A 9035-nucleotide genomic window follows, 5' to 3' on the forward strand; every position below is an offset into this window, starting at 1 on the left:
ATAATGACTCTCAGATCCTTTTCTGCCTCTGCACTGATGAGAAGTGAGTTTCCCAGCCTATGCTGCTGGTTCTTCTTCCCCAGGTGCAGCACCTTGCACTCCTCAGTGTAGAAACCCATCCTGTTCTCATCTGTAACCACTCCTGTAACCTGTCTAGTTTCATAGTAGCTAGGGTCAGGAGGGATTTGAACACATCTAGCCCGACCCCCAAAATGGTATAGGCCCCAGTGAGGGTTGAACTCACAACCCCTGGTTTACAAGACCAGTGCACTAACCACTGAGCTATGGAGCCACCTATTTCTAGGTTTGCTTGCAGCCTATTCCTCCCTTCTAGTGTGCCCACTCTCCCCCCACCATCTTAGTGTCGTCTGTGAATTTGAATAGGGTGCTTTTTACCCTCTTGTCCAAGTCGCTGATGAAGATGGTGAACGGTGCAGGCCCAAGGATTGAGCCCTGTGGGACTCCACTGCCCACATCCCTCCAGGTTAAATAAGACCCATCTGCCACCACTCTCTGGGTGTGGCCCTCCAGCCAGTTTGTGACCCATCTGACTGTGTAGGTGTCGACGCCACAGTCCCCTAGTTTTTTAATGAGAACGGGGTGAGAGACAGTGTCAAAGGCCTTCCTAACATCCAGAAAGACTATGTCCACTGCTACACCTGCATCTAAGGATTTTGTGACCTGGTCATAGAAAGCCACCAGGTTGGCCTGACAGGACCTGCCTCTAATGAACCCATGTTCGTTGCCCCTAAGCATAATCTCCTCTGCTGGCCCCTCACGGACATGTGCCAGGATAATTCTCTCAAAAAGCTTACCCAGGATTGAGGTAAGACTACGTGATTGACCACAAGATGAACATGAGTCACCAATGTGATGTTGCAGCTGGTAAAACAAACCAAACTCGGACTTCCATGCATAGATGCTTCGCAAGTAAATTGCAGATTGTCATCTTCCCGCTGTACTTGGCCTTGGTGAGGCCACAGCTGGAGTACTGTATCCAATTCTGGGCACAGTTCAAGAAAGATGTGGAGAAGCTTGAGAGAGTGCAGAGGAGAGCCACACGCATGATCAGGGGGCAAGAGAATAGGCCTTATGATTAGAGGCTGAGAGCCATGGGACTCTTCAGCCTGGAAAAGTGCAGGCTCAGGGGTGACCTGGTGGCTACCTATAAGTACATCAGGGGTGTGCATTAGGATCTGGGGGAACACCTGTTCATCAGAGTGCCCCAAGGGATGACAAGGGCCAGTGGTCACAAACTCCTCCAAGACCGTTTCAGGCTGGACATAAGGAAAAACTTCTTTACTGTCCGAGCCCCCAAGGTCTGGAATACATGCCCTTCAGATGTGGTGCAAGCACCTACTCTGGACTCCTTTAAGAAGAGTTTGGACATTTATCTTGCTGGGATCCTTTGACCCTAGCTGACTTCCTGCCTCCGGGGCAGGGGGCTGGACTCAATGATCTCCCTTCCAGCTCTAATGTCTATGAAATCTACTGACTCACCAGCCTTGCTTCCCACCGTGCTCTGGATTGTAATATACTTTTACAATGTCTGTGTTGCCTTCCCACACAACCACACAAAATAAAAATAACATATACAGTAAAAAACAGGAATAAGCATAGCAGAAGCTCCAGGGATTTTGCAAGGTGTTGGTAGTCATGAATGGCAGTCTGTAATGAGATGTGATGTGTCAGCAGGAAGTTCTGGGTCAAGGATCCATGAGAGAGGACAAGAGACATTTTGCCTGAGGCAAAAATAGACATTTGAAAAGTAAATAGATAGAGTTGCTAGGGAATTGGCACGGATCTGATTGCACTCATCCAAATTTAGACACCAGAGGAAGGGGAAAGTCTGGCTCTCCATAGGAAACTTTGGAAAAGTAATAATGAGGTTTGGAAGGATGTGTTTTTTTCCCTGCTCCTCCACTTCCATAACACACACCTATACACTGGTGGGTCCTTATTGTTCTTCTGCATACCTCTTGTTCTGAGAAAAAAATAATCTTCGTTTCTTTTGCATAAAACACATAGCTTATGCTAATAAATGAAATCTCATACATAAACTCCCAGGGTGTTTTGACTGCAGTAGAATCACTCAATATCTTGTGACAGCTCTTGGATCAGGATCATGGCTTTTATCCTAAATCATATATAAATACTATGACTAGCCGCTGCCTTGTTGTACCTGTTATACAGAAGTGTTTGCCTAGAAGCCAGTGCTGGTCCTGTGAGCTGAAGAAACACTGAGCCCTTCTGGGCCTTTCAAAGAGCATAGAAGGCCAAAATACGTTGTAGGAGGAACTTATTAAGTTAGGACTTTCCAATAGAAAGCCATTGCCTAGGGGCAGGTCTAATCTAGGTCCTCTTGATATTACCAGAGCATTTAGTGATTTCTATGATCCTCATCACATTTTTATATCAGTAAAAATAACTAGTGTATGTGCAATCATAATGGATGGGTTACCTCTTCCCAGGAACTGGCGTAAGCCATAATTGCAAAAGCACTGTTTAGCCACTATCCGCTAAATTTCCATTATGTGGGTTGGCCAGCCGAGGTACATTCATAAACTCCTTCTAATATAGATCTGGCCTTGTTTTCAAATACCTGGAGTGAAAACCTGGCTCCATTAAATCAATGGGCATTTTGCCATTGGTTTCAATTGGTTCTCAGTTGACTTTACTGCTATTGACAAAGGAGAGCAAGTAGCAGACAATGCTGAGAAGTCATGAAGTATTTGATATCTTCTTTTGCTTTGGTCTTCATCAAAAAGGTTAATTATGAACAGATACTTAATTAAATCAACCAGGGGATTGGAATCTGAGTGAGAATATTCAGATAAGTTAAATGTATTCAAGTCAGTAGGGCCTGATGAAATTCATCCTACTCTGTACACAGAAGTGGCCAAAACTCTCTCTGAACTATTAGCAATCATTTCTTAGCGCTCACGGGGGGCAAGGGAAGTTACAGAGAACTGAAGAAGGGCAAGCATTGTATCTGCCCTCAAAAAGCGGGAAAACGAGGGCCCAGAAAATTTACATACCAAGCAGCCTCACTTCAGAGCCCAGAAAGATACTAGAATGCATTATTCAATAGCCCATTTATATGAACCTAGAGGACTGAAGGCGGTAAGAATAGCCTAAATGAATGTTTCAAGAGCAAATCCTCAGAGCTCCTACTGCAGCATACTAGTCCTGGTGTGCCCATGCACGACCATGCCAATGGGATGGAGTATGACCCTGAATATTTGAGTCTTGGGTTTGTTTCTTCCCAAGAGAACAAATATAATGAGTCTGAAAAATCATGAAGGTTTTGTTTTAAATCAAGGGTGTCAAACTCATGTGACCCTGCGGGCCCGGTGAGAGGTACAGGGCTGGTCTGCACCAGCCCCACATTCTGGAGTGAGTGCCATGTGCACTCGCACCTGGAAGCAGCGGCCACGTGCAGCACAGCCCCAGAGAGGCAGTACTGCATGCAGTGCATGGCCCTGGCATGGCTGTCCCAGGCAGCTCTGTATGACCGTGGAGTCTGGAGCAGCTGTTGCATGCAGCAGAGCCGCTGCAGGACTGTACTGTGCATGGCGGCAGCTGCAGACTCGGAGCTCTGAGACACTAGCTGCAGCACATGCTGCATGCAGCTCATGTGGTCATCCCACTCAGCTTACATGCAGGCTGTGGACCACTTCAAGACCCACAAGCAGCACTGGGTGTCAGATGATATGGCTCCATGGGCCAGCGCCAACCCATGGGCCATAACCTTGACACCCCTGTTTTAATAACTGGGACATTGTTCATTTACTTCCTGGTTTTTAGGATGTCCTTGACCAATGCTGCCTTGGAACTATGGGGGTGGTAGCAGTGGTGGTGACTGTTACCATCGTTATAATTTTGCTTGTCTGCATACAATGACACTTTAAGACATTTAATACAAAAGGACCTGCAACAGAGTCATGAGAGTTGGCAACAGCCCCTTCCACATGTACCTTTCCAAGGACAATCAGATTTTATTTTCTTCCCATATCACCGACCTTTCTGCTAGGAATGTCAATAACACAAAAGAAACTACTTCTCCAGTGCAGAATAGGGCAAGAGAAACAGGTGCACTAATCAAAGTGGAAGTCACTGAATCCAACACTAGGTGGTAACAGAGTTTCAGACAAAGGAGTGAACTAAAAATTGGCATGCTACTAAAAGAAAGACTAAAATGCATTTCATTATCAATGTGAGAACCTGAAAAGCATGAACAGGTGAGCTGGAATGGCTCATAATGGGAGAAGATTTAGATAGGGAAAGGTGTTTTTGCAATGTTCTGTTATATTTCTGAGACAGTGGTGAGAAAATAATCTCACAGGGATGTTTGTGATATTGGGGTACAGAGGATAGAAATGGGGGTGCATGTCAGTGTGGAGAGGAAAGGGGGTTCAGTTGACCTCCGTGAACCTTCCAGACAATTTGTTCATTTATGGAAGCAAAGAGTCTGTTTACTCAGTGCAAGGTGCTGCTGTGCAGAGATACCCACATACTCCCGGAGGCAGAGCTAACTAGCCTAGGCTTTCCCCTAATGTTGCTAAATGCTTCTGGTTGGAGCCAGCACTTGCAGAGTGATCTTGGGCACATGTGCATGGCTCTGCCTCCCACTGTGCAGGCCTAAGCTCTAGGGCCGTGTGAAATGGACCCTATTCGATTCAGATTTGGCCCAAATGGGGACAGTGATTCGATTTGTTGATTCAGATCACTGTCCCTGATTCGATTTGTCTGAATCTAAAGAGTCAATGCCAATTTGGTGGATCAGTGATTCGGACACAGGCACAGGTCTGAAAGATTTTTTTTCTACATACTTTGAGGTAGCAGCACGGCTTGTGATCGCTGTGATGCTGGAGCAGATGAAACGTCCTACAGCAGCACGGGGGGCTCTCCAGCATGCTCAGCAGTGAACCTGGAATTGATCCAGAGAGATTAAAGGGCCCCCTGATTCAATTCAGATTCGGAGATTCGGCCACCAAATCAGTCCAAATCTCTGCTGAATCGAATCGGGGACTGAAGCGCTGCGTAGCCCTGCAGAGCTCCTCTGCTCCAGGACGTGTTCCTCTGCATGTGTGTTTCTCTCCTCCGTGCCACAGGGACCTACAAAAGAAAGTTTTGGATCCGCTTATGTATACATGTAGGGCAGGGGAAGGAAGGACTAGTACTAAACAGTAACGATTAAAGAAAATTGTGAGGAATAACAAAGTTATGCAAGGGCACAACATAGTGGCAGATAAAATACACTGTAGACAAGCACGAGACACTGCACATTGGAACAGGCACTATGAAGCAATTGTATACATTTATGGATTGTGCGATAGCTGTAACCACTCCACAAACAGACCCAGATATCAGCAGGGCTTGAATTACACTTTGACTCGGGGGGGTGTATCTGCAAAAAATATTAAACCGGTTCATTGGAAAGAGCAATCCTATAGAAGCCCCCCCCAGGTTATGATTTTCAAATCTTACAGGGGGCTCTCACCTCTTATGGGGCGGCTCAGCCCCCCTAAGCTCCCCTGTAATTCATACCCTGGGTATCAGTGTACAAACTGACCGTTCAGACTACAGCAGCAATTAAAAGGCCAAAAAAAGGGAAAAAAGCTAGATTGCATTAAAAAGAAAAAAGACAGCGTGGGCTCCAAAGTAATTTAGGCCCATGTGGCTCCTTGATAGTCTGCACAATTTGTGCTCCTGAGTCACGTAAGCATTTTTTTTTAAATTACTACCCACAGGAAACATTTATTCATAGCTACAGAGATTATAATGCCAGAAATAAACATTGTGGTGCATCAACAGTTGGATTTAGTTTGGTCGGAAAGGCTCCTATACTTAGCCACTAGAACACCTAACACTTACAAGCCCTGCCACTCAACAGCACTCTAAATTCATCAGGGTTAGGTGCCTGGGATTCCTGTACAGCCTTGACTTAGGCAACCATAAAAAGCAAGGGCTAGGCAGCCTATACAAAGAACAGGAGCAGGTAGCTGCCTGCAACGGGTAATTCAGAGAGCTTGGAGGCATCTAGAAGTAGCCAAAATCAAATGCTAACAGCAAGATCTATCAAAACTCTTGCCCATCTCCACAGCTGAGGTTCCTAGGTCAGGTTGCCCATTATAGGTATTTATAGACATACATTTTTGTGCTTTGACATGCTGGAGATCTGGCACATTGGAGCAGACTTGATGAATCGAGTCCGCTGTGCACATGAGCTGATGCGCACTGTGCTGCGTCACCTGCAGTTGTATAAGTAGCAAAATGCATGCACACCCGCATGCAAAAAATGGCAGCAGCGCGCTTTTGAACTAAAATACCTTTGTGTTTTAGTTCAAAAGCGAGCTGCTGTCATTTTCTCAGTACTGATGTGCATTTGGCCATTTATACAACTCCATGCGCCTCAGCGCCGGGCACAAGCATGTGTACAAATGCCCTAAGTGCCGCTGTTCACTCAATACCCAGAGTGCTTCATCTCACTTCTGAGGACAGGTGTGTGACTGAGCAGGGGTGGTGGTGACACTGCCTTACTTTTACTTATTAGTCTGCCAGTTAGGGCACTTGCCCAGGACCTGATAGACCCATGCTCTAGGTCCTTCTTAAACGCACAACTTTACAGGACCTACCAAAATCATGGCAGAAGGGCACTGCATAGCAGCTCCTTTAATCTTGCTTGTTTTGCTGCACACCCACCCTGCCCCTGATTGGCAGAGGGGCCCTGCAGCCTCACTGCTTGCTGCTGATTGGCTAGGAGGCAAAAACGGCAGTTTTAAATATGCCATGGTTTTTACCTCCCGGCCAATCAGCAGCAAGCTCCAGGGTCATGGGGGCCCCTTGACTAATCAGCAGCAGGAAGCAAAAACCAGGGCATATTTTAAACCATGGTTTTTGCCCCCCAGCCAATCAGCAGCAAGTAGCAGAGTTGCTGGGGCTGCTCCACCAATTGGGGTCGGGCAGGTGGGGGCAGGGGGCACAGCAAAATGAGCAAAATTAAAGGACCCGCTCTGCAGGACACTTCTGCCATGATTTAGGTAGGTCCCTAGTTATAGATTAGTCTGTGTAGGGGCTCCATCCATCCTGTTAGAGAAGCTGGATCTCTGTACAGCCATGAATGCAAGAACCAAAAGGCCAAAGGAGTAGAAAGACACAAATTAAAAAAAAGAGGCAGCCTGATTCTGTCGCCTTATGCTTAGAGAAGTCAAATGAGAAGGAAAACCCTGGCCTACAGTCCCTACTCTCAGGGTTATCTCTATTTTTTAAAATATGGTTGTCTAATGCAAAATGCATAAAAAAGTCCTGGGAACAGGGACCAGAATCCATATCGCCCTCAACTGAGTGTGGTAACATTTTGTTCTTAATCCTCCATTTATATGCCAAAGAATTGCACCAGCTCTTTGGGCTATTGTGTGTCCTCACTTTGAATATGGTGTTTAGGTATAGTCACCCCTTCTCAAAAAGCCAAATCCAGGGATAGAAATGCTTTGGGGTATGGCAAAATTATTAAAATGCAAAATGATTTTGGTAAGGAGACCAATCAAATTAGTTTAGTGTTAGGAGAAGATGAATTAGAGGTGAAATGACAGCTGTATGCAAAAAATAAATGGAACAGAAACATAAAGGTTTACTATGTCTCCAATTACATCAGCAGGGGACTGCCAGCAAAATTAAACAGCAACACATAATTAACCTGTGGAGCACATTGCTATGAGATATTACTGAGGCCAAAACCTTATCAGGATTCAGAGAAGGATTAGGTGATTCTAGCAACACAGCATCTAGTTACAATGAACTGGGCATAAAATAGACAAGGAAGGACAGTCCTCAGTAAGTGGGCAAATGCCAGGTGGGAGGAAGAAACTACCCTAAAATACCTGCTGTCGGATAATCATAGGGATTTTAGAACTTTTCTTTGAAACACATAGTGTTGTCCACTGCTGGATTTGATGAATCGGTATCATGACTTTGTCCTACTCATATAATCCAATACATCCCTTCTTTTTCATTAAAAGTACAAATCTACCCAGCAAATCCAGCTTAGTCCTTTTCAACTTTGACTATGTGCTGACGCTCTGTGGCTAGGTGTGGACATTCAAAAAGCCCACGGCTGAATCAGTTCTGCGGTTTTCTGTAAATGGCGCGGTTTAAATCAGGAGGATGAATCTATTATCTAGTGGTGGCTGCAGTAGAATGGAAAGTCCTTAGACTTCTTAGTCTGCAAACTACATAAATTGTTGTTCCAACATCCATTCTTGTGTTAACTCGGCCATTTATTCGGTTGCAAATCATTACAATGAATGTGTGCATCTTGCTTTCAAAGAATAATCTCTGAAGTCCACAAGAAATTCAGACACTACTGCTCAATCCTTGACGGAAGAAATGGGTTTAGCTTCAGTGCTGATTTACTTAATATCCACCTTGTTTACTCCATGTGACCAAAAGGCTAAGATCTTTTCTTTCTCAGCGATCAGCCACTTGCCTGTAAACATGCACACTGAGAGATTCAGGTCCAATACCAGAAATGAATCTGGAAAATACCTCAATTCAAACGCATATGTTCAGTAGCATATGTAATCTGTCCTTACTGAAAAAGGAAAACTGCCCTATTAATTGATGGCAGGTAGCAATGCAGAAAATTGAGATCCAGAATTTCTGAAGAAATGCAAGTTGTTGTCTTATGATATTCTTTAGACAATTATGTATCATTGATGAAAGATGTCTTTTGGGCTCTGAACAGTTAAATGTATACAAAGGAACTAAATTGTGACAAAGGGAATTATTCTATTCTGCCCAGAATCCTAGTTTGAAAGGTAAGGATAGTGTTTCATTTAATTTTTTATAATGTATGTCAGTTAATCCAGTATTAAAGTCTGACAGCTGAAACAGGTTCATCTCAATGCCAACACTGACATCTTGTGGGAAACTGTATTAATACAAGACTACAAGCAAGGGACAGGAGTTAAAAATGGAAGGGTATGTGAGTTTTCACATTGGAACAAAAAGTCATGCTCTTGGTCTACAAGCCT

The 9035-nt window shown here is 44.7% G+C and overlaps 1 non-coding gene across 1 annotated transcript; it reads right to left on the reverse strand.

Moving 5' to 3' along the window:
- Positions 1 to 219: 219 nt before the first annotated feature.
- TRNAT-UGU (transfer RNA threonine (anticodon UGU)) lies at positions 220 to 292 on the reverse strand. The gene has a single exon. It is a non-coding gene; the product is annotated as a tRNA-Thr (tRNA).
- Positions 293 to 9035: the final 8743 nt, after the last annotated feature.

This window comes from Alligator mississippiensis, chromosome 7, assembly GCF_030867095.1.
Source record: "Alligator mississippiensis isolate rAllMis1 chromosome 7, rAllMis1, whole genome shotgun sequence".
NCBI lineage: Eukaryota > Metazoa > Chordata > Crocodylia > Alligatoridae > Alligator > Alligator mississippiensis.